Genomic DNA, 25,993 nt, shown 5'->3' with positions numbered 1-25,993 from the left:
ATGCTTGCAAGGATATTGGATGGTGGTGGTTGTTTTGTGCTCATTTTTATCAGAAAATTAACTGCAGAAAATAACTAGATTAATTAGTAAATGTATCATGTAATTAACCAAAATGATTATGGTCTTTTAATCAAATTGGTCCTCCCACTAACTTAGCGAATCCTACACTTCCAAAGTAGAAAACGGAAATCCTAGTTGGATGGATTTCTAGTGGGTGATTGAATTCTTATAATTCTATTGATCATCCTCAGGTACATCCATTATTGGAATTACAATAAACTATAAGTGAGCAACTCCTTGCCCATCACATCTCATGTGAGGTTCAATCCTTTTACTAGCCCCTAATGCTCAAAATCTCAGGTACATCCAATATTGACTTATCTTGCATTAGTTAAGTTGATCCCATTGAGCCAAGAATTATGCAAATAATTTTAATGTCCTCAGTACATCCAATATTGGCCACCAAACCATTTACATATTTACAACATCTCATGCTTAACAATTATTCTTAAGAAAATCTCTTAAATTAATTGCATCTCATGCAACTATTTAAAATTTCTTAAAATAATTGCCCCAATGGAGGGCTTATGTTATAATTACTTTAATTATAGCATTTCCAACTTAATCATTTGTTTGGAAGATTTTATAGCCATCCTAATTACTATTAAGGTCTCACTTTGCACATTATCCATTTAGCATGCATATATCATATAATTGCATACATTCCCATACATCTCATGCATTCATGGATAAGCAAGAAATATGGTATGATCATGGACTTTCTAAGGATTCAATTCGAGCCACCAAGAATTGAATCAGGCATTCCTAGGTGCATTTCATTCATTCATTTTACAAGAGTTGCTGAAGGAGTACATAATCAACACTTGATATTGAATTCTCCCACTGGTCCCACCAATGCTCTTGACCTCCTTGAACTTCTTGCAATCCAATATTACATAGTAATCCTTGGCATACCAAGGCGAATTTACAAGAACTTAAATAAATGAAATTACAACCCAAAAATATTACAAACTTAATAATACATGCCCAAAATAAATTAAAATAAATTAATTAATTTACAATCCCAAAGAAACATAAAAGAAATAAATCCAATCACATTGGTCTTTTATAGTCCATGATCATCCATCATGCATATCACTATTTAACAATTAAATAAAACATACATACTTAAATTAAATTGAATATCTCATATTCAACTTAAAAATCAGATTTGAATATGATTCAAATAAATTTAAAAATTCAGATTTGAATCTCATTCAAACAAATTTAAAAATTCAGATTTGAATCACATTCAAACAACTTCAAAAATTCAGATTTGAATCACATTCAAACATTTTTTAAAAAATCAGATTTGAATCACATTCAAATATTTCTTAAAAATCAGATCTGAATTTTATTGAATCAATTTTAAAAAATCAGATTTAAATATGATTCAAACAACTTTAAAAATTCAGATTTGAATCACATTCAAACAACTTTTAAAATTCAGATTTGAATCACATTCAAACAATTTTTAAAATTCTGATTTGAATCATAATTTAATTGTGTGATTAAAACAACTAATTAAACACTTTAATTAGTCAAAGAATAGGCCTTAGATCATACAACAATTGCAGAATTAAAAGCCAAACCTTGAACCACCCAAGGAACCATTGTTACCGCCACCAATGGTGGCTTCACCATGTGTGCCGCCACATCTCATGATCCAACCAGCAATGAATCTCTTGATCTCATGATCAAACACACAATTAAATTATATAATCAACAATCTAAATGGCAAATATAGTGGCTCTGATACCAATTGTAGGAACGGAAGCGTGAAAAACACAAGATTATACCATTGAATTCAAAAATTTTCACCTAGGGTCACATGCACCATGCAAGATTTATTTTTATCTATTTGATTTCAATGATAAACAACATATTAAAACTCTTTTAATATGTTTTTGGATCTGTATTTGCCATTTAAGATTTTAAAATTAATCAGATTAATTTTAGAACCCTAGATTAAATCAAGAACGATTACACTAACCTCTTGATGTGCAGCGTGTCTGCGCCTTTGAGATTCGTCTTCAGGACACCAGATGTTGTCCCTCTAGCTTGTCCACACCAAGAACACCTATGGCAGCCCTTGAACAGCTTCTAAAGCCTTTTCTATTAATTAGAAATTCAAGTTCTGCCTTTTAAGAGATTAGAGATGCAAACAGGACACTAGAAACAATTTCTAGCGTTCTTAATTCAAGAGATTGATGGCTAATCTCTTTGAATTGATGAGAGATGAAGAGAAATAGCTGGAGAGGCTCAAAATGGCGTGACAATTGAGAGGAGAGGCTGCTGGTTATGTTTTCTTTTCATAACCCCACTTAAATAGCTAGGTTAACACATTAAACCCTAGCCACATGTCACCTTTTGATTAGCTCTAGGTTTAAGTGACCCAATCACATTATGCCAAGTGTCAAACCTATATTTAATCTTGATTTTAATCATCTTACATGATTAAAAAACATTTGGCAAGCTTATGTGTTACGCCATGTGTCACCATCTCATGGTGCCACGTGTCACACTGCAAAATGACCAAAATGCCCCTGTGTCTTAATTTTGAGTTCTTAACCCAAAATAATTATTTTCTTCTTCTAATTAATTTATATCAAATATAAATTAATTAATTAATCTCTATTAATTAATTTCTCATTAATTAAATTCATATTTAAACACTTTAAATATAAATTTAACTTATATTATACATCCAATAATCTAGATTTGGTTTCAAGTCATGCTAGGGACTTTGCAATTTAATTGCAAACCAAATCTATTTAATTAATCAATTAAACTCTTTAATTAATTAATTAAATCATATTTAAATAGGTGATAACTTGTGTATGTGTGTGACTTACTAGGCTCATCACTAATTGGCAATGAGACATGATATCAACTCTTAATATCATCAGAACTCTTTCTTACCATAAATGATTTCTCTAAATCATTTTATGAACCTCATAGACCATGGTTAACATCTAGCATAGCATGCCATGGCCACCCAATTAGTAATAAGGTTTACCTTAAATGAACCTATAATCATATGTTACCATGCACTAGAATCTCTCTGTTACAAAATCCCAACTCAAGCTGGAGTCATGGTTTATGTCAAACTCCATTTGCTATGAATATTATGTTCTCTTTTAATTCCAGTTCTTGATTAAAAGATTTTCTCATCGTAAACTCTTTTCGAATAAATCTATCTGTCTGGCCAGAACTTGAAACATTAAGAACAATTAAATGAACATAGGATTTTATCTCTATTTACTTAGAGGAACAGATTCCATCTTGATCAACACCTACCTCCATATATAACTAGTAGGAGCCAACACATGCCCATATACCCATACATGCATAAGTATGAAAGCAAGATCAAACTCAAACTACCTATATACAAGATAACTGTGCTATCTCAGTCTAAAGATTATATGCATCGATATGATTTATGACAAAACATTGACAAGAGTAAACTCCATGTGCTTGTCATAAGTGTCACGGTTCGCCTACTTATCATTTATAAGTGCCTATCATGTTTGTTATATGGCATGAGACTCACCATTCCATCTTATTTATATCTCATATAAATAACTTGGGAACAAACATGAATACAATCTTTCTGGATAAGTCATGTCCTTATTATGAAGTATCCTCGATTGTGAACCTATTTATGATACTTTGTGCTAGAAATATTGTCACTCATATTCTTAACAACTTAACAATAATATTTCTAACAAAATATCAATGGACCTTTTCTATTACACATAAATATATTATGTAAACGGAAAAGTGGAAATGCCTTTTATTAATAAAATTATGTACAAGATACATACTAAATGATATGCTCTAGGGCATACTACTAACATCTATCATATCAGACAGAGATCCTAGGTTCACTTTTAGATTCTAGAGTAGCCTTTAGGGAGCCCTAGGAACTAGATTGAACTTCAGCATGGCATTCCACCCACAAATAGATGGTCAGTATGAGAGGGTAATTCAGATCTTGGAGGACATGCTACGGGCTTGTGTGATTGAGTTTGAGGGTAGTTGGGACACACACTTGCCTTTGATTGAGTTTGCTTATAATAACAGCTACCAATCAAGCATTGGGATGCCTCCATATGAAGCTTTGCATGGCAGAAGGTGCAAAACTCCCCTGTGTTGGGATGAAGTAGGTGAAAGGAAGATGATTGGGCCCGAAATTATTCAGCAGACCGAGGAGAAGATCAGGGTGATCAGAGATCGACTTAAGACTGCATCAGACCATCAGAAATCCTATATTAATTTAAAGAGAAGGGATATTGAGTATGCAGTGGGTGAGAAAGTATTCCTCAAGGTTTCTCCTTGGAAGAAAATTATGAGATTCGACAGATAAGGGAAACTGAGTCGTCGTTTTAATGGCCATATGAGGTTCTGGAAAGAGTGGGTCCTTTGGCATATCGTTTGGCATTACCTCTAGAGTTAGAGAAGATACATAATATCTTCCATGTGTCTATGTTAAGGAGGTATAGATCAGACCTATCTCATGTACTACCAGTGGAAGAAATTGAAGTGAATCTAGACCTCACATATGAAGAATAACCCATAGAGATGCTGGCTTATGAAGTGAAGCAGCTACGGAACAAGTAGATACCGTTAGTGAAAGTGCTGTGGAACCATCATTCGGGCCTAGAAGCTTGTGACACCCCTTACCCATCTACAGTGTAGCCGAGCAAGTTATGCCACTCAGTGTGTTGGAACACCAATTCATATTTCAATTTCAATTAATCTCTTTTAATTCATTTATTTATAATTTTTGATAAATCTAAATTTTTCCGCAATTTTTATAGAAAATCCGACAGAGTGCCGGCTATAAATTGGAAAAACAGTTCTTCTGAACCTGTTAAAAACACTCCCAATAATATCATCACCTTATTCTCAATCAACCTCCAATATATTCTCAACAATTTCTCAATTCACTTCAATATCTCAAACTTCAATTAAATTCAAACCATAGTCAACTCAATACAATTTATTACTGAACATGTTTCATAGATATTTACATCAAAAGCATAATTACATGAATTTATAATATACATTACAGAAGGTTACAAAATACAAAATATCAAAATATCAAAATGGCCTAATGTCCTACCAAATGCACTGCAATGTGAGGTGACTCTGAACTCTGAGTGCAGATATGAAGGCTCACCCTGTGTGAGGTCTGCTAGACTCCCCAGCTATGTCTCCAGTACCTGCGCGTGGTAAAAGCGACGCGCTAAGCAATTCTGCTTAGTGGTGACAATATAAAATAGAATAGAATAAAATAAAATAAAATAAAATAAAACATTTGTGCAAAATATATATTTACATTTTTGGGGTGGACTAAATTTCAAATATTTATTGCAATATTATTCGAATAAAGTTTGGTAAAATTTATTAATACTGCTCGAGTAACCTGCACTAGTTGACTGGACTGGATAAACGGGTAAACTGGTACTGGGTACTAAGTACCTCGGACCATCACACCATCGGTCACATTGTGTCTCCCGGTGTGCAACAGAACAGCTAATAAGCTGTGATAATTATCGGGGATTAAACCCGAGTATAATAACTCATTATCATAGCCAAAGGCTATTATGTCACAGAATGGCATGGGAAGCCATGAAATACAGAATGGCATAAAGCCATATGCGATCGCTAATGTAACCCTATTGGCATGCCAACCTATCCAAACCAATCACATTAGGCCTACTAGGGCATTTAACACTTTTAATTTGTGTAATTCTTTGAAATTGAAATTTTTATGACCACTATTCATTTCATTAGTCAACCAAAATGTTGACTTTTACATTGACAATAGGTAATTTAGTTTAAATATCATCAACTTACCACATTTTGCATTTTAAACTTGTTGGTATTGGTTGCCAATACCATCTCTAAGCTTAATGTGAATTGGACAGAATTTTTAATTTTCAAGCCTTGGGTTTACTGTTTCATTAGTTACTGTTGTAGTGGGAATTTGGAAAAATGGTAAACATGAAAGTTGTTTCTCATTTTGTCTAGTTGAATTTCCTTTTTTGAATCACTCCATTTAGAGTTTTGTAGCTTAAGTTATGGCCTAAAAACCATAACTAGCCGGATTGGGCAGATTCCAAAAATCTGGGCAAAACTGGTTCTGCCAGATTTGGTAACTTAAGTTTGGTTGGCAATTTGACTAAGTTATGATCATAATTTGGGTCAAGTTTCTTCATGAAAGTTGTTGGTCTATATGTCATCTTGTTTCTGATAAAAGTTCAGGTCAATTGGACCTTGCTAGATTGAGTTATGGCTAAATGACCAAATACTGTTCATTTGGTCATTTTGCCCAGGCAGATTGCAGGTCACCCGAATTGGAGCAAGGTTTTGGTCCACTTAGTTTGGTCTTATGGGCATGGTTTCTTCACCAAAGTTGTGCCATTTTGTGTCTAGTTTCATGTCCAATTGGCAAAACATCAAATGAACCTCTACAATTTAAGTTATGGCTATCGAAACAGGCTGGACTCACATCCAAACCTGCAGGTCACACAAGGCAGCCACTCCAACCTCAAATCCCACAACCCAATTCACTTCATTTTTTATTCAAACCAAACCAAATGGTCACTAATTGACCATTAAAACTTAATTTCACCATTACATGATCAAAATCTCAATTTTGGGTCCAAACCCTAGCTCTACCATTTCAACTTTTCAAACACATAAAATCAATGGATCAATTCACACTCCTAATGATGCATATATAAGTTTAAAGAATTAATTGTCACTAACCTTTAATGGAGCTAATCTCAAGCTTGTAAGAACTCTTCCTTTTGATTTCTTTTTGCTCCCAAAAGCTTTACTAAGAGGAAAGAACAAGAATTTGTGTTGGGAACTTAGGCTTTAGTTGGGTAAAAACCAAGAAAAGCAAGCTTGGTAAAGCTTGGCTATGGTGGACAATGGGAGAGCATGGGTGACGTTTTTCAAGAGAGAAAGGGCTGCTGAAATTTTCTAGAATTCTGCCTCATTTATCCCTTTTTATTTAATTTTAATCGTCTTGCTTTAATGTGATTGGCCATAGCATTTTTAGTTACCTCATGCTTACGTAAGCATGAGATAATAAATCCCATTACTTCCATTTACTTTTCTTTCATTGCTTATTCATTTTTTTTTAAATAATTTTTCATTAATATTTGTTCATAATTTATGTCATATAATTCACTTGCATAAATGGACAAGTTGGTCAAAAATCATCTCTGAAGACGAAATGACCAAAATGCCCTCTATTTGGCTTACCGGGCCAACATTGTCTGTACCGATTGAAAAATTTTTCTAAGCATTTTCTTGGCATTCTAATGCCATAAAAGCCTCAATGACCCTTCTCTGGAGTCCCAAAAATTATTTTATAATTTTTCCCCTGGGTCTAGGGCTTCTAGTTGCGAGAATCGCAACTTTTCACTAGGTTACCCATCGCTAGGGCACCGACTCATTTAACTTGGTTGTATTTTATTTCTAAAATTTTTCCTTAATTTTTATGATTAATATTTGAGTTAATTATGGTTGCTCTCTTTAGTTTAAATATTTTTCTAGACGTTCTAGCTGTCCGGACCGACGCTGGTCACCGGAACAGTAGAATGTATGGAGTTGCTACCGGGAGGGTGTTACAACTCTTCCCCTCTAATTTAAATTTCATCCTCGAAATTTTACCTGGTGCAAATAGTTGAGGGAACTGTTGCCTCATCGTCTCTTCACTTTCCCAAGTTGCCTCCTCGGTGTTGTGGTGTCTCCAAAGCACTTTCACCAGTGGAATCTGCTTATTCCTCAACTCTTTTACTTCCCGAGCCAGGATCCGTATGGGTTCCTCTTCATATGTCAAATCCGGTTGTACTTCAATTTCTTCCATAGAGATGACATGTGAAGGATCTGAGCGGTATCTTCTTAGCATAGACACGTGGAACACATTGTGGATCTTGTCCAGCTCTTGTGGTAAAGCTAGCCTGTAGGCTACTGGTCCCACACGTTCAATGACTTCATATGGGCCAATGAACCTAGGGCTTAACTTACCCTTTCTTCCAAACCTCAATATTTTCTTCCATGGTGAGACTTTGAGAAACACTTTATCACCAACTGCATACTTTATCTCTTTTCTCTTCAGGTCAGCATAAGACTTCTGTCTATCAGAGGCAATCTTCAGGTTAGCTTTGATTATTTTCACTTTTTCCTCAGTCTGTTTCACTAGGTCTGGCCTTACCAGCTTATCTTCGCCCAATTCAGTCCAGCACACTGGAGTTCTACATTTCTTCTCATACAGTGCTTCATACGGATCCATTTGAATGCTAGCTTGGTAGCTATTGTTGTATGCGAATTCTGCCAGTGGGAGGTATCTATCCCAACTTCCCTCAAACTCAATGACACAACTCCTTAGCATATCCTCAAGGACCTGACATATATTTCATGTTATTATTATCATTTTAGTTCAATATTTGCATTTGTTCAATTGGTTTCAGTTGTTTACCTGAATTACTCTTTCTGATTGCCCATCAGTCTGAGGATGAAAAGCTGTGATGAAGTGGAGTTGTGTACCCAAGGATTCATGCAACTTCTTCCAGAATTTTGATGTAAACCTTGGGTCTCGGTCAGATATGATAGAAAGTGGGATTCCATGCAGCCTAACTATCTCACTGATATACAATTCTGCTAGCTTCTCCAGTGAGTAATCAGTCCTAACTGGCAGAAAATGTGCTGACTTCGTCAATCTATCCACTATCACCCATACTGCATCATGCTTCCTTTGGGTGAGGGGTAGACCACTAACAAAATCCATAGTGACTCGATCCCATTTCCATTCAGGTATGTTTATAGGCTGTAACAAACCCGATGGAACTTGATGTTCTGCTTTGACTTGCTGACATGTCAAACACTTAGTCACATAATCAGCTATATCCCTCTTCATACCAGGCCACCAATAATGAGGCTTCAGATCATGATACATTTTTGTACTTCCTGGGTGCATAGCATAAACACTGGCATGTGCCTCTTTGAATAATCGCTTTCAATTCCCATTATCCGTACACATACTCTTCCTTTGTAGTACAGACACCCATCCGCTTTCACCTCATAGTCGATTGCTTTTCCTCCGAGATTTTGCTCATAATAGCCATTAACTTTTCATCCGCTTTTGCCCATCTAAAATCTGTCAGAGGTGTTTGGCCTCACTTGCAACTCAGCCAAAATAGCTCCATCTCGAACCAAAGATAGACGAGCATTCAATGATCTCAAAGCTATGATGGATTTTCTGCTCAAAGCATCAACAACTACATTTGCCTTCCCAGGATGGTAGTCAATTACACAATCATAGTCCTTCAGGAACTCAATCCATCGCCTCTGTCTAAGGTTGAGCTCCTTCTGAGTTGGCAAATATTTTAGACTTTTGTGGTCTGTGTAAATGTAGCACTTTTCACCATATAAGTAGTGCCTTTATATCTTCAGTGCGAAGATAATTGCTGCAAGCTCTAGATCATGGGTAGGGTAATTCTGCTCATGTGGCCTTAGCTGCCTGGAAGCATAAGCGACCACCTTCCCCTCTTGCATCAATACACACCCTAACCCATTATGAGAGGCATCACTGTAGACCACAAAGTCCTTTCCCGACACTGGCTGTGTTAACACTGGTGCTTCTGTCAACATAGCTTTTAGCCTCTCAAAACTGGCTTGGCACTTGTCGTTCCAGCCAAATTTCACATTCTTGTGCAACAACTTGGTCATTGGAGCAGCTATAAGAGAAAACCCCTTCACAAATCTTCTATAGTATCCAGCTAGCCCCAAGAAACTTCTGACCTCAGTTGTATTTCTGGGAGGCTTCCATTCCATCACTGCTTCTATCTTTTTGGGATCCACTCTAATCCCCTCTACTGATACTATGTGTCCAAGGAAAGAGATTTCACTCATCCAGAAGTCACACTTGGACAACTTAGCATACAGCTTCTTTTCTCGCAGGGTTTGCAGAACAATCCTCAAATGTTCATCATGTTCTTCTCTGGTCTTGGAATACACCAGAATATCATCAATAAAGACCACTACAAACCGATCTAAGTATGGATGGAAGATACGGTTCATAAGGTCCATAAATGCTGCTGGTGCATTTGTTAACCCAAACGGCATCACTAGAAATTCATAGTGCCCATACCGAGTTCTGAATGCAGTTTTTGACACATCTGCATCCTTTACCCTCAGCTGATGATATCCTGATCTGAGATCAATTTTTGAAAATACACCGGCTCCTTTCAACTGATCAAACAGATCGTCGATTCTGGGCAATGGATATTTATTCTTCACAGTTACTTTGTTCAACTGCCGGTAATCGATACACAATCTCAAGGTTCCATCCTTTTTCTTCACAAATAGCACCTAAATGTGACACCCCTTACCCGTGTACAGTATACCCGAGTAAGTATGCCACATGGTGTACCGGCACACTCTAATATTCCTCAATTAATTTATACAATGCTTTTGCATATAATTTACGAAATACAATTTATTTAAACCCTTTATCAAAAGTATCATTTATTTAAGGTTCCGAAAATTTTTAAAGAAAATCCGGCGGAGTACCGGCTAAAAATGGAGAAAACCATTCTTCGAAACCTGTTAAAAACACTTCCAATATTTTTATTTCATCATCTCAAACTCCAATATCCAAAATCTCAACAATATTTCTCAAACATCCATTATCAACACCAAACTCAATATCAAGATTTCCACATTTCAATTTCCATTTTTATTCATCATTCACATGTGATGTTCGCATATAAATCACAAGTAAACATTTACTATTCCATTAACAAATACAATTTTCATAATTTACATATGCATCAATATACATTACACAAGTTTAATTATATATGAAGAAAAATCTGCGACAAAATATCAAAATGACAAAATGACACCTAGTGCCCTACCAATGCACTGCAGGTAGTGAGGTGACACGGACACGGTGCAGAGCTGCCGGATGGACTCACCCACCGAGGTCTCATCGGGCTCACGATCAGGATCTCCGGTACTCACGCGTGGCAAAGCAACGCGCTAAGCAATAATGCTTAGTGGTGCAGTAATAAAATAAAAGAAAATAGCAGATATAAATATGTATTGCATGTGCATGTTTTGTTTGTCATGTGTTTGTATATTCATTCCTTTATTTCTTCTACATTGCTCATTTTCATTCATTTGGTTGCCCAAGTAACCTACACTAGACGACTGGACTGGATAACGGGTAAACTGGCACTGGGTACCTAGTACCTCGGGCCGTCACACCAGTGGTCACACATGCATCTCCAGGTAAAAATGCAACTAACAATGTCAGAATAATATCGTGCACAAGGCCAATTCTCAATGCAAAGTCAGAATGGCTAAAAGCCATGAAATCACAGAATGGCATTTTTGCCATGTGCAGTATTGCTAACTGAACCCTATTGGCATGCCAAACTATCCAAACCAATCTTGTTAGGTATACTAGGGCATTTGAAACTCTTAAATTCGTCAATTTGTGAATTTCAACTTTTTTGGTGTTACTATTCATCATTGGTCAACAAAAATGTTGACTTTTGGAATAAAAATATGTACATTGCCTTTGGCACTCCCAACATACCACATTTGGTGTTTAAAACTTGTTGGCATTAAGTGTTAATGCAATTTCAAAGTGTAACCCACACAAGCAGAAAATTTCAGTTTTGGTGAGTCAACTTCACTATTCCATTGGACACTGTTACTGTTGGAATTTGAAGAAATGCAAAACATGAAAGTTGTTCCTTATTTTGTCTAGTTTAATTTCATTTTTTGAATCACTCCATTTGGAGTTTTGTAGCTCCAGATATAGCTCAAAAACCCAGGCTGTCCGGATATGCAGTCTGCAGAAATTTACCATATCTACAGTGCATGAACAGTGAATTGAGTCACTTGGTTGAATGGGTTCTGGCCATAATTTGGGGTAGGTTCCTTGATGAAAGTTGTTTGTATATGTCTTAACTTGTTTCTGTAAAAATTTCAGACCAATTGACCAAATCTACAGTGAGTTATGGCCAAATGAACAGTTACTGTTCATTTGGCAAATTCTGCAGCATTCAATACAGGGCATCCGGATTGTGGCTGAGTTTTGACCCTTTTGCTTTGGTCTTTTGGGCATGGTTTCTTCAGCAAAAGTGTGCCATTATAAGCCTAGTTTCATGTCCAATTGGCCAAACTTCAATTGGACTACCACTGCCCAAGTTATGGCAGTGCAAAGCGACTGAAATTTCAGTCCCTATGCTGCTGTCCATAGGGCAGTTTATACTTTCACTTTACCATCCCATTTTTCAGTTCTAATTAGGGTCAACCTACCTAAAATGGTCACTAATTGACCATTAAAAAGTCCTCTAACCATTTCCAAAGCTAAGTCACCATTTCACCTTCCCAAACCCTAATGTTCAACTAAGTTTACTCATAAACCTTGTCTAACATACTTAGTTCAATCTTCATGCATTTTAATACCTTAACCATGATTTCCAACCACTCTAAGTTTGTTAAACAATCAACCTCATACTCTCATAGGGCTGCTGAAAATTTAAAGTACCACAACACATGTAGTTTACTTCAATTCCTTGCAATTTCTTAGCTCAAATGATGTTCTAACTAAGTTTAAAAGAAGAAGAATGAAATTTGTAGCACTAACCTCACTTTAACCTCTTGTAGGCAAATTTTTACAAGCTAAATCTTCACTTCCTTTCCTTTTCTTGGCTGCCAAAAGGTCATGCAAGGTGCTAGGATAAATTTTAATAAAAGTGACTTAGGGTTTTGAGGTGAGGTTTGAGAGATTTGCAAGCTTGATTGATGAAGAAAATGGAGGGCTTCTCTTGCCTATGGTGCTGCAGAATTTGGGAAGAAGGAGCTGATCACGTTTTGAATTTCCTTTAGTCTTTATTTTGTCCCTTTTAAGTGTTTTAAAGATGCTTGTTTGAATGCAATTGGTGGGGACTTATAAGTGACATCATAAAGATGTCATAAATTGCTTTTTATGGATTTTTCTTTCCTTTTCTTTTCTAATCATTTTCAATTCAATTTTCAACAATATTTATTCATATTTTATGTCACAATATTTATTTACTCAACTGGGCAAGTCGGCCAAAAATCACCTCTGAAGGCGAAATGACCAAAATGCCCTCCGTTTGGCTTAACGGGTCAAAATTGTCTGTACCGATAGAAAAATTTTTCTAGGTATTTTCTTGGCATTCTAATGCCATGAGAACCTCAATTACCCTTCTCTGGAGTCCCAAAAATTATTTTATAATTTTTCCCCGGTCTAGGGCTCCTCGTTGTAGAATCGCAAGAACTTCCTCCTGCTACCCATCGCTTGGGCACCACTGTTTCACTTGGTTGTATTTTATTTCTAAAATTTTTACTAAATTTTTCTTATTAATATTTGAGTTAATTATGGTTCCTGTCTTTAGTTTAAATATTTTTCCAGACATTCTAGCTATCCGGACCGACACCGGTCACCGAATAAAGAGGGATGTACGAGTGGTTAATGGAGGGTGTTACAACTCTTCCTCTAATTTAAATTTCGTCCTCGAATTTACTCGATGCAAACAGTTGAGGGAACTGTTGCCTCATCGTCTCTTCACTTTCCCAAGTTGCCTCCTCGGTGTTGTGGTGCCTCCAAAGCACTTTCACCAATGGAATCGCTTGTTTCTCAACTCTTTCACTTTGAGCCAAGATCCAGAGGTTCTTCTTCATATGTCAAATCATTTGTATTTCAATTTCTTCTCTGGAGATGACATGTGAAGGATCTGAGTATCTTACGAGCATGGACACGTAGAACACATTATGGATCTTGTCCACTCTGGTGGTAAAGCTAGCCTATAGGCCACTTTGGACCCACACGTTCAATGACTTCATAGGGGCCAATGAACCTAGGGCTCAACTTACCTTTTCTTCAAAACCTCAACACTTTCTTCCATGGTGACACCTTGAGGAACACTTTGTCGCCAACCACATATTCTATTTCTTTTCTCTTGGTCGGCATAAGATTTACATGCATGCGAGGCAATCTTTAAGTTGGCTTTGATTGATTTCACCTTCTCCTCGGCTGTTTCACTGTGCAGCCCTACCGATTTGTCTTCGCCCAATTCAGTCGGCCTGCTGGAGTTCTACATTTTCTTCCATACGATTACTTCATATGGGGCCATTTGAATGCTAGCTTGGTAGCTATTGTTGTATGCAAATTACGCGATGGGAGGTATCTATCCCACTTCCCTCAAACTCAATGACACAACTCCTCAGCATATCCTCAAGGACCTGACAAGTATTTCACGTTATTGTTATCATTTCAATTCAATATTTGTATCAATTTCATTGGTTTCAATTATTTACCTGGATTACTCTTTCAGATTGCCCATCCATCTGAGGATGGAAAGCTGTGCTGAAATGGAGTTGTGTACCCAAGGATTCATGCAACTTCTTCCAAAATCTCGATGTAAACCTTGGGTCTCGATCAGATATGATGGAAAGTGGGATTCCATGCAGTCTAACTATCTCACTAATATACAATCGCTAACCTCTCTAGTGAGTAGTCGGTCCTAATCTGGCGAGTGTGCTGACTTTGTCAACCTATCAACTATCACCCATGCTGCATCATGTTTCTTCCGGGTGAGAGGTAGACCACTTACAAAATCCATTGTGACCCGATCCCATTTCCATTCAGGTATGCGTATAGGCTGTAGCAAACCTGATGGAACTTGATGTTCTGCCTTGACTTGCTGACATGTCAAGCATTTAGTCACATAGTCAGCTATGTCTTTCTTCATACCAGGCCACCAATACTGAAGCTTCAGATCATGGTACATCTTGGTGCTTCCTGGGTGCATAGCATATACACTGGTGTGTGCCTCTTTTAGAATACTGGTCTTCAATTCCCCATTATCTGGTACACACAGTCTTCCTTTGTAATACAGACACCCATCAGCTTTCACCCCATAGTCAGTTGCTTTTCCCCCTGGGATTTTGCTCATAATAGCCATTAGCTTCTCATCTACCTTCTGCCCATCTAAAATCTGCTGTAGCAGGTTTGGCCTCACTTGCAACTCAGCCAAGATAGCTCCATCACAAACTAAAGATAGACGGGCATTCAATGATCTCAAGGCTGTCATGGATTTTCTGCTCAAAGCATCAGCAACTACATTTGCCTTCCCAGGATGGTAATCAATTACACAGTCATAGTCCTTCAGGAACTCAATCCATCGCCTCTGTCTAAGGTTGAGCTCCTTCTGGGTTGGCAAATATTTTAGGCTCTTGTGGTCTGTGTAAATGTAGCACTTTTCACCATACAAGTAATGCCTCCATATCTTCAGTGCGAAGATAATTGCTGCAAGCTCTAGATCATGGGTAGGGTAGTTCTGTTCATGTGGCCTTAGCTGTCTGGAAGCATAGGCGATCACTTTCCCCTCTTGCATCAATACACACCCTAACCCATTATGTGAGGCATCACTATAGACCACAAAGTCCTTTAGGACCGCTGTGTGTTAACACTGGTGCCTCTGTCAACATAGCCTTCAACCTCTCAAAACTGGTCTGGCACTTGTCATTCCAGTCAAATCTGACATTCTTGTGTAACAACTTGGTTATTGGAGCAGCTATTAGGGAAAATCCCTTCACAAATCTTCTATAATACCCAGCTAGTCCCAAGAAACTTCTGACCTCAGTTGTATTTCTGGGAGGCTTCCATTCCATCACTGCTTCTATTTTCTTGGGATCCACCCTAATCCCATTAGCTGACACTATGTGTCCAAGGAATGTAATCTCATTCAGCCAAAAGTCACACTTGGACAACTTAGCATACAGCTTCTTTTCCCGCAGGGTTTGTAGAACAATCCTCAAATGTTCATCATGTTCTTCCCTGGTCTTGGAGTACACCAGAATGTCATCAATAAAAACCACTACGAACCGATCTAGGTATGGATGGAAGATACGGTTCATAAGGTCCATGAACGCATTGGTGCATTTGTTAGGCCAAAGGCATCACGTAAACTCATAATGCCCATAGGGTCTGAATGCGATCTTGGGCACATCTACATCTTTCACCCTCGGTGATGATACCTCGATGCGAGATCAATCTTAGAAAATATACGCTCCCTTGGTGATCAAACAGATCATCAATTCTAGGCAACGGATACTTGTTCTTCATAGTCACTTTATTCAACTGCCGATAATCAATGCATAGCCTCAAAGTCCCATCCTTCTTTTTCACAAACAGCACTGGAGCTCCCCATGGTGACACATTGGGGCGTATGAACCCCTTATCCAGCAACTCTTGCAATTGAGTTTTCAACTCCCTCAATTCAGTGGGTGCCATCCTATAAGGAGCAATAGAAATGGGTCTTTGTGCCGGCAGTGTCTCAATAGCAAACTCGACTTCCCTTTCTGGTGGCAAACCAGGCAACTCTTCAGGAAATACTTCTAGGAAGTCTCTCACTGTGGGTATGTCACTCAAGTTTGGCTTAGCCTGCCTAGTATCCACCACATGTGCTAGGTAGGCTTCACAGCCTTTTCTCATCATTCTTCTTGCAACTGTGGCTGAGATGACATTGGACAAGAAATCATCCTTTCCCCACAACCGTGATCTCATTACCCTCTGAAGTTTTTAGAGAAATTCTCTTCAATTTGCAATCAACTATTGCACGATGACGTGACAACGGTCCATTCCCAAAATCACGTCAAACTCATGGAAAGCCAACTCAATCAGGTCTGCCAAGAATTCATACCCCTGAATCCTCAACGGGCAACCTTTGTATACCTTGTTCACTACCACACTGTGACCCAATGGATTAGTGACCAGAATGTCTTGGTCACTTTCCCCTACCAGTATCCCCCTTTCTACGGGTAGATTGATGCAAATGTAGGAATGAGTGGATCCTGGATCCACCAATGCATGCACAGGAGTAGTGTAGAGGGAGAACGTACCCCTGATGACGTCCGGGGCATCTTGCTCCTCCTGAGCTCTCAGGGCATAATTTCTGGCAGGTGGTCTGTTATCTGGCCTCTCTGCTGGCTCAGATGTAGGCCTCTGAGATGGTCCCACAGCTTCGGATTTACCCGACCTTCTACCCCTTGGTGGTGCAGGAGGCGGTGCATCTACTTGTGTCGGAGCGGTGTAGTAGTTCTGCGTGGGCGGTTCTAAGTTGATGTTCGTCGACCCACATCTCAAGCAAGCACCAGTCACTCTCAACATTCCCCTTGTTCCATTTCGGCGGTGTGGACACGCAGAAGATGCTGGGGCTGGTCCCCTGAACCCCATCCCTGGAGAGCTGCCCACTGATGGTGTGGACTGACCTCTCCTAGGGGTGAACTGTGGCCTGGGCCCCTGAGACTGACCCTGACCCTGTGGCTGACCCGAACTCTGTGCAGGAGGACCCTTAAACTTCTTCCCAAATCCAGAGGTGGAACTAGACTGACCTGGTCCCCTCTTCTGCTGTCTCTCCCTTCTGGTCTGCTCATTGATTCTCACTTTTTCAACCCTTATTGCAGCTTCCACTAGCTTGCTAAATTCTGTGATTCCCAAGGCAGTGAGCTGTATCTTGATATTGTCATTCAGTCCTCTTCAAATCTCTTGCACCTTTCACCAAGTAGGGACTATTTCCCTTCCATAGCGGCTTAACCGAACAAACTCCTTCTCATACTCACCATCGACAACCGTCTCGCCTGTGTTAATGAATTCCTTCTTCTCTTCCGTATACAAGACCCACATATTTCTTCTTGAACTCAGAGAGGAAGAAGTCCCAAGTTCTGACTTCGGCTGCACTTCATCGACACGGTGTCCCACCATCCGTAGGCATCGTCTTGTAACAAGGATAGAGCAGCGTCTCCGTTTTGCTCGTGGGTGCAGTGGAGTTGTTTTAAGACTCTGCCCGTTCTGTTCAACCAATTCTCGGCTGCAACAGAGTCATCTTCTCTCTTGCCATAGAAATCCACTGCCCCAAATTTTCTTAGTCTCTCCAAGTGTGATTTCTGCTGTGGAGCTGGTGGTGGTGATGGTGCTGGTGCTGGCATTATGTCACACCCTACCCCTCTGTAAGGCATAACATGATCCCGTAGTATACCTAATGAATTACCAACTCCGTCTACTGATAACCCATTAAATACACTACAAGGGATTTTCAAAACTTTTCTTACTTCTTTTACAGTGGTGAGCACTATTTACAGGTGTTAAAACCTTTTTGAACTGAAGTGATAGAATTGACACATTTGACTTATTTGGAATTTTTGTAAAAATTTTGGCAGAGTGCCATCTGTATTTTGGATAAAACAGTTCTTCAGAAAACCTGTAAAAAGCACTTCAATATTTTTCCAAATATCAACTCCAACAAAATTCAACACAATATTTTTCTCAACTCAATCAACAATAATTTTTCAGTATTTTCACAGGATGAGATAAAAGAAATATAATACAAATTTTACAAGTCAAAATAACTCATAATTCACTTTACAACTTCAATGTACAATTTTAATTTATAACTGCTCAAATAATTTACATACATATTATTACATGCATACATCAAAACCTATGTACATGGGTATACCTATGATATACCTGGAGCTGATCTGAATATGTCTTCAAAGAAACTTAATCACTGCTCTATGCTCTTCTTACCTGTGACAGCATACAAAGCTATCGCTGAGTGGTGAACTCAGTGGTGCACAACTATAATTTAAAACATAGTACAATATACATTGACAAAATTTACAGTAATTAAATTGGGAATCTGAATACTCATCAAATTCCAAAACTCAAAATATTCGTTGCCAATAATGTAAATCATTTGTATAAATGATTTGATCACAAAATTCAATTTATCAAATCATGACTAACCATTTAAGTAATTCCAACAAAATCAATTATACATAAACCATAATTGAAATCACAATTCTTATCATTCAAAAGCCATTCTGTATCTCAAAAATCAATCTTTATCTCACTAATATGCAAGACTAATCCGAAAGGGCCATATTCGATGTGATTCTAACTCCCTATGGTCGGGGAGGTCGAATCAGATTCTAACTCCCTATGGTCGGGGAGGTCGAATCATCGTGCACAGTACCATCACAATAATGAATCTTCCGCAAGGGCCATAACGATAAAATAAACTTAGATCTAACCTCAAATCAGAGGAAAATCTAAGCCTGTGCACGTACCATGGTAATCAAAATACAACTAACTCCATTGTCTTCTCAACAAATGAGAGAGACGGGTAATAACCTAGTCAAACATCTATAGTGAGATATAAAACAATATTACAATCCATTTAGTGAGCATAAATCACAATATAATTCGATTCAAAGTCAATTCCAATATCCAATAATTTTTATGCTCATCACAATTCAAATCATAAATTTGCATTTTTCCATGAAAATTACCTTCACAATTCAAAACATGTTCTATCACAATTTTCCAAAACATAATTTGTTCAATCCATAACAATGCTTAATAATTGTGGAAATACCATTTCACAAAGCTAAATTCATACATACTATAACAATTTTCAATAATCATTGAATTAAATCCAATGCTTGTTAAACATAATACATAAGAAAAATATATCATTTAATCATATGAAATATTCAAAACAAAATCAGTTAAAAACTAGTTGTGCACAAACACAACTTAAAACAATAACATACAATTAATCATATGAAATATTATTCAGATCACACTCACTTGAAAACGAGTTGTGCACAAACCTCTGATAATTGTCTCATGGTCTGGACTCAGTGTTTCCTTCCCTTTTCCTGAGTCTTTGGTAACTGAGAAACACAATTTGAAGTGTTTCAGTACTAAATTAAACTGTCTCTAACGATAACGTTTGATAAGTAATTCACTGAAGGCTATTATTTGCTCAATTACCTAATATACCGACCCTCGATGCGTTTAAGGTAAATTAGGTTTTGGTGTCCTTAATATGTCACATTTGATAGGGTTTTAGGGTTGGTACATTTTACCAAACTCATTTCCTTGTTTAGTGCATTTTAATGCAAATTGCTGGATTCCGGGACACTGGTTTGACCTAATCGGACGATCTAGTTCCCTAGGTTTTCGGGTCTCGGTCGAAACTACAAACTTGTAGATCTAGGTCTTATTGCACGCGGGGCAAAATTTCAGGTCAATCCGAGTTAAGTAGACCAAGTTATGGTCATTATACTATTTCTGGTCAAATGGTACCATTTTAGGTCAATTTTTGGTCAATTTGGTCAACTCTGGTTCAGCCAGTTTTTGGACCCGAACTTGTGCAAGCTTTTTGACTTGCTTCTGGTCATTTATGGGTTTTGGTGTCTTCACAAGACTTGTAGGTATGGGTCTTAACTATCCATGGTTAAAATTTCAGGTCAATTGGACATGTTTTGAGTGAGTTATGGCCTAAATACTCACTGCTGCGCAAATGGTCAGTTTTAGGTCTCAAGTGTACCTAATCCGAATTGGTCATTTTCTTAGGTCACCTTGCAAGCAGAATTTTGGTATGGTTTCTCAATGAAAGTTGGCACATTTTGTGTCTAGTTTCACTTCAAATTGGTCTCATACCAATTGAGGTTACACATTTAAGGTTATAGGCTAAAATGTACACTGCCCTTGATTACTTTGCTTAACACACATCAACTACACACATTTACTTTGCAATTTGTTTACTTCCTACCAATCTGTTTTGGTACATTAACCACAGTATAATCTACTTTACATTAACATTATTTTGGGCAGATTACCATTACCCTCAACACACCAAATATAATTCACATTTACAATATCTCAATACCATTACATACACACCTAAACACAACTAATTCTCACATACACTTTACACAATAATTTCATACACATATCCTTCATTCCTTAATGCCACAATTCTGCCAACACTCCCATGAATATACACATTTATTCAAGTGCCCCAAGGCTGCCGAAATTTGTCCTTCAACATCAAATTGCCCTACAATCCATCAATTCTCATCCAAGTGCCAAAATCACCATATATATGTGAAACAATTCATTAGGATATTAATTTACCATGATCAACATTATTTCTCATCAATTATATGCATAATAAATCATCAAATGTGTGACCCCATGGCTGTCCAAAAATGGCTATCTCAATAACTATTTAAACTTCAAAATTTCCTTCACAAAACTAACACCCATAACATAAACATAAAGTTTAACAAGAAAATTCTCAAAAATGTAAACTTACCTTTGTTTGTAACTTGCTAAACCTTCACCAAACTTCTCAAAATTGGTATCAATATCTTCCTTGTGATGTGTAGACCATTTTTTGTGAAGGAACTTAAAGGATTGGAGTTGAAATGGAGAGTTAAGAAAGCTTGCATGAAAAATGGCTATGGAGTTTCCTCTCACCTCATTCACGGCAATGTTGAATGCAAATGAGGAAGATGAATTATTCAGCTGCATTTTAAGTGTACACATGTCCCACTATGTGTTTAATTAATTCCCTTAGTGGTCCACTAAAAAATTAAATCATTTTATAAGTTAAACTTTCACTTAATCCCACATTAACCCATGATTTTAGCTATTTACTTTAGGTACCACCAAATTAATTTTTCATTTCATTTTCTAAGTGTAATATTATTTATTTTTAATGGACATTTAGGTCAAAAGACAATTCGGGATGTCAAATGACCATAATTCCCCTGTTCGGGTTACGTTCCCGATTTTTCGGTATTACCGGGTTTTGTCTGTTTTTCGATTTCTCACTTTTCTTTGTACTATTTATTTAATTTTTCTTTGATATTTCTAATGAGATTTATTCTTCAACAAGGGTCTATTTATGTCCTAAAAATGTTTTCCAGGGTTTCCCGCAGTCCAGGGCTAGTCAACGGTCCACGCCGTGACTTCCCGGTGCGGTCACCCATCGCTAGGGTTCCCGGCTCGCTTAACTTGGTTACGTTTTTTTGCTATGATTTTTCCTTTGTTTTTCTTGCATTTTCTTTTCTTGTATTTCATTATTTTATGTCTCCTCACTCATATCAAGGTGTAGTTCTAGGCATCCTAGCTGTCCGGATAGCACTGGTCACCGGAACAGCAGAACGCACTACCGAACTTAGGGGTGTTACAATTCTCCCCCCCTTAAATAAATTTCGTCTCAAAATTTTACCTGGCATTAGTCTCTGAACAGTTGTGGGTGCTGTCTCCTCATATCCTCTTCATGTTTCAAAGTAGCTTCCTGGCCTAAATGATGGTTCCACAGCACTTTAACCAGGTGTATTTGTTTGTTCCTCAGCTGCTTCACCTCATATGCCAGAATTTTTATGGGTTCTTCCTCATATGAGAGGTCCGATTTACTTCAATCTCTTCAATCGATAGTACATGAGATGGGTCTGATCTGTACCTCCTTAACATGGACACATGGAAGACACTGTATCCTTGCTAGCTCTGGAGGTAATGCCAACCGATATGCCAAAGGACCCACTCTTTCCGTAACTTCATATGGTCCGATGAAACGAGGACTCGCTTTCCCTTTCGCCAAATCTCATAATCCTCTTCCAAGGAGAAACTTTGAGGAATACCTTATCACCCACTGCATACTCTATATCTCTTCTTTTTAGATCAACATAGGACTTCTGGCGGTCTGATGCAGCCTTGAGCCTATCTCTGATCATTCTGATCTTTTCCTCTGTCTGCTGGACAATTTCTGGCCCAATCATCTTCCTTTCACCTACTTCATCCCAACATAAAGGAGTTCTGCACTTCCTGCCATACAAAGCTTCATATGGAGGCATCCCAATGCTTGATTGATAGCTATTGTTATAAGCAAACTCAATCAAAGGCAAGTGTGTATCCCAACTACCTTTAAATTCAATTACACAAGCCCGTAGCATATCCTCCAATATCTGAATAACCCTCTCAGACTGGCCATCTGTCTGTGGGTGGAATCTTTGTCTTTGAAGTTGATCTAGTTCCTAGGGCTCTCTCAAGACTACCCTGAATCTAGAAGTGAACCTAGGATCTCTGCGACACAATTGATAATCGGCATTCCATGCAGCTTTTACAATCTCATATACGCATAACTGCTAATCTTTCCAAGAATAGTACTCTATTCGTGCAATCAGTATCAATTTATAGATTACTTACAATTATTCTTAATTTATTATACCACGAGGAAGCATGTAGCTCTACACAATAATCCTGTGCCTGCATCAGAATCTGCAGCTTACAATACAAACATCGAGAACATTACATAGTCACTACGTTATAACCTCATGGACTAGGTTTTCTAACATCTTATCCTTCTCGAATCCACTAATATCCCAAACTGATTCTGATTACAATTTCCTTTGACAATTACTAATAGTAACATTTTTGCCCTCATCTAGAGCAATTCCATTACTGTAACTTACTTTTAGGTCCTCTTGCCTTACATTAGTAGGCTCGCCAATTAGCTTTATAATTTACGGTATGTTAGAAAATACTTTTAGCTAAAATTGTTCCAAAATTAATGTCAATCATACTTGTTATTACAATTATTATCCTAAAAGACTAGTCACTAATACATCAAAATTCATTCCCATGTAAAGGAATAACAACAGGACATATAGTTCTGACACTAACACACAACTAAGTAGTGCTGGGATCAAATAATAACTAATTGTTTCTTTCAAAATTTAAGAACTTACAAATAGCTACATCTGAAGTTTCTGCTCTTTCTCCTTGGCGCACAGTGGACGCTCTGACTGGTGCACTACCATATTCGGGTTGATTCACTGTGTTATAGTGGTAAGGAGTACTAACTCTATTTCTATCTTGACTCTGACTGACGGTCTGTGAACTCTGGAGAGCAGATCAAGGTGGTTTAGTACAATTTTTAGCAAAGTGTCCAAGTTTTCCACAATTGTAGCAGGCTCCAGAGGACTTATAGCATATCCCACCATGATATTTTCCACAAGTTTCACATAGGCGGGAAGGGTAGGAACTTCTAGTTGTTCGACGACTGGACCTTGGTGGTCTCTGTCTTAATGATCCACCTCTATCGTATCCCTGAGCTCGGGGTTCCTCAAATTCTTTTCTCTTTCTCAAATTACTGTTCGAGCTCTGACCCATAGGTTTCACCCTCTTTTCCATTTCACACTGCCCTTGTGGGGGTTGGAGTGCAGATTGGGCTTGGGCCGACAGATTATCAGCCATTTGTTGGAAGAAAGTGGCCATTTGCTGGGCCATTTGTGCAGTAATTTGTACTGGTAAAACTGGTACAGTCGGGCCTTCGACACTTTGTGGAGCTGGGGCCTCAACTTGTACTTCTGCCATCATGGACTATTCTACGGTCTCATTTTTCTCTTCCTTATCTTTCCACAAGATTATCTATTCCTGTACAACCAACATAAGGAGATTCCTCTCCATTAGTTCATATTTATGATGTAAATGTACTATATGTATCAAACATTTGAGCAGTTGTAGTTACCGACAAAAAGATTTGATTCACGATTCAAATTTACTTTAAAACCATTGCTCGATACCACAAAACATGTCACACCCTACCCTCTGTAAGGCATAACATGATCCCGTAGTATACCTAATGAATTACCAACTCCGTTCATCGATAACCCATTAAATACACTACAAGGGATTTTCAAAACTTTTCTTACTTCTTTTACAGTGGTGAGCACTATTTACAGGTGTTAAAACCTTTTTGAACTGAAGTGATAGAATTGACACATTTGACTTATTTGGAATTTCTGTAAAAATTTTGGCAGAGTGCCATCTGTATTTTGGATAAAACAGTTCTTCAGAAAACCTGTAAAAAGCACTTCAATATTTTTCCAAATATCAACTCCAACAAAATTCAACACAATATTTTTCTCAACTCAATCAACAACAATTTTTCAGTATTTTCACAGGATGAGATAAAAGAAATATAATAAAAATTTTACAAGTCAAAATAACTCATAATTCACTTTACAACTTCAATGTACAATTTTAATTTATAACTGCTCAAATAATTTACATACATATTATTACATGCATACATCAAAACCTATGTACATGGGTATACCTATGATATACCTGGAGCTGATCTGAATATGTCTTCAAAGAAACTTAATCACTGCTCTATGCTCTTCTTACCGTGATAAAGATACAAAGCTATCATTGAGTGGTGAACCTGCAGTGCACAACTATAATTTAAAACATAGTACAATATACATTGACAAAATTTACAGTAATTAAATTGGGAATCTGAATACTCATCAAATTCCAAAACTCAAAATATTCGTTGCCAATAATGTAAATCATTTGTATAAATGATTTGATCACAAAATTCAATTTATCAAATCATGACTAACCATTTAAGTAATTCCAACAAAATCAATTATACATAAACCATAATTGAAATCACAATTCTTATCATTCAAAAGCCATTCTGTATCTCAAAAATCAATCTTTATCTCACTAATATGCAAGACTAATCCGAAAGGGCCATATTCGATGTGATTCTAACTCCCTATGGTCGGGGAGGTCGAATCAGATTCTAACTCCCTATGGTCGGGGAGGTCGAATCATCGTGCACAGTACCATCACAATAATGAATCTTCCGCAAGGGCCATAACGATAAAATAAACTTAGATCTAACCTCAAATCAGAGGAAAATCTAAGCCTGTGCACGTACCATGGTAATCAAAATACAACTAACTCCATTGTCTTCTCAACAAATGAGAGAGACGGGTAATAACCTAGTCAAACATCTATAGTGAGATATAAAACAATATTACAATCCATTTAGTGAGCATAAATCACAATATAATTCGATTCAAAGTCAATTCCAATATCCAATAATTTTTATGCTCATCACAATTCAAATCATAAATTTGCATTTTTCCATGAAAATTACCTTCACAATTCAAAACATGTTCTATCACAATTTTCCAAAACATAATT

Source organism: Hevea brasiliensis, chromosome 7 (genome assembly GCF_030052815.1).
Source record: "Hevea brasiliensis isolate MT/VB/25A 57/8 chromosome 7, ASM3005281v1, whole genome shotgun sequence".
NCBI classification, from domain to species: Eukaryota; Viridiplantae; Streptophyta; class Magnoliopsida; order Malpighiales; family Euphorbiaceae; genus Hevea; species Hevea brasiliensis.
The sequence above is the reverse complement of the archived record's forward strand: the minus strand, read 5'-3'. Positions refer to the sequence as shown.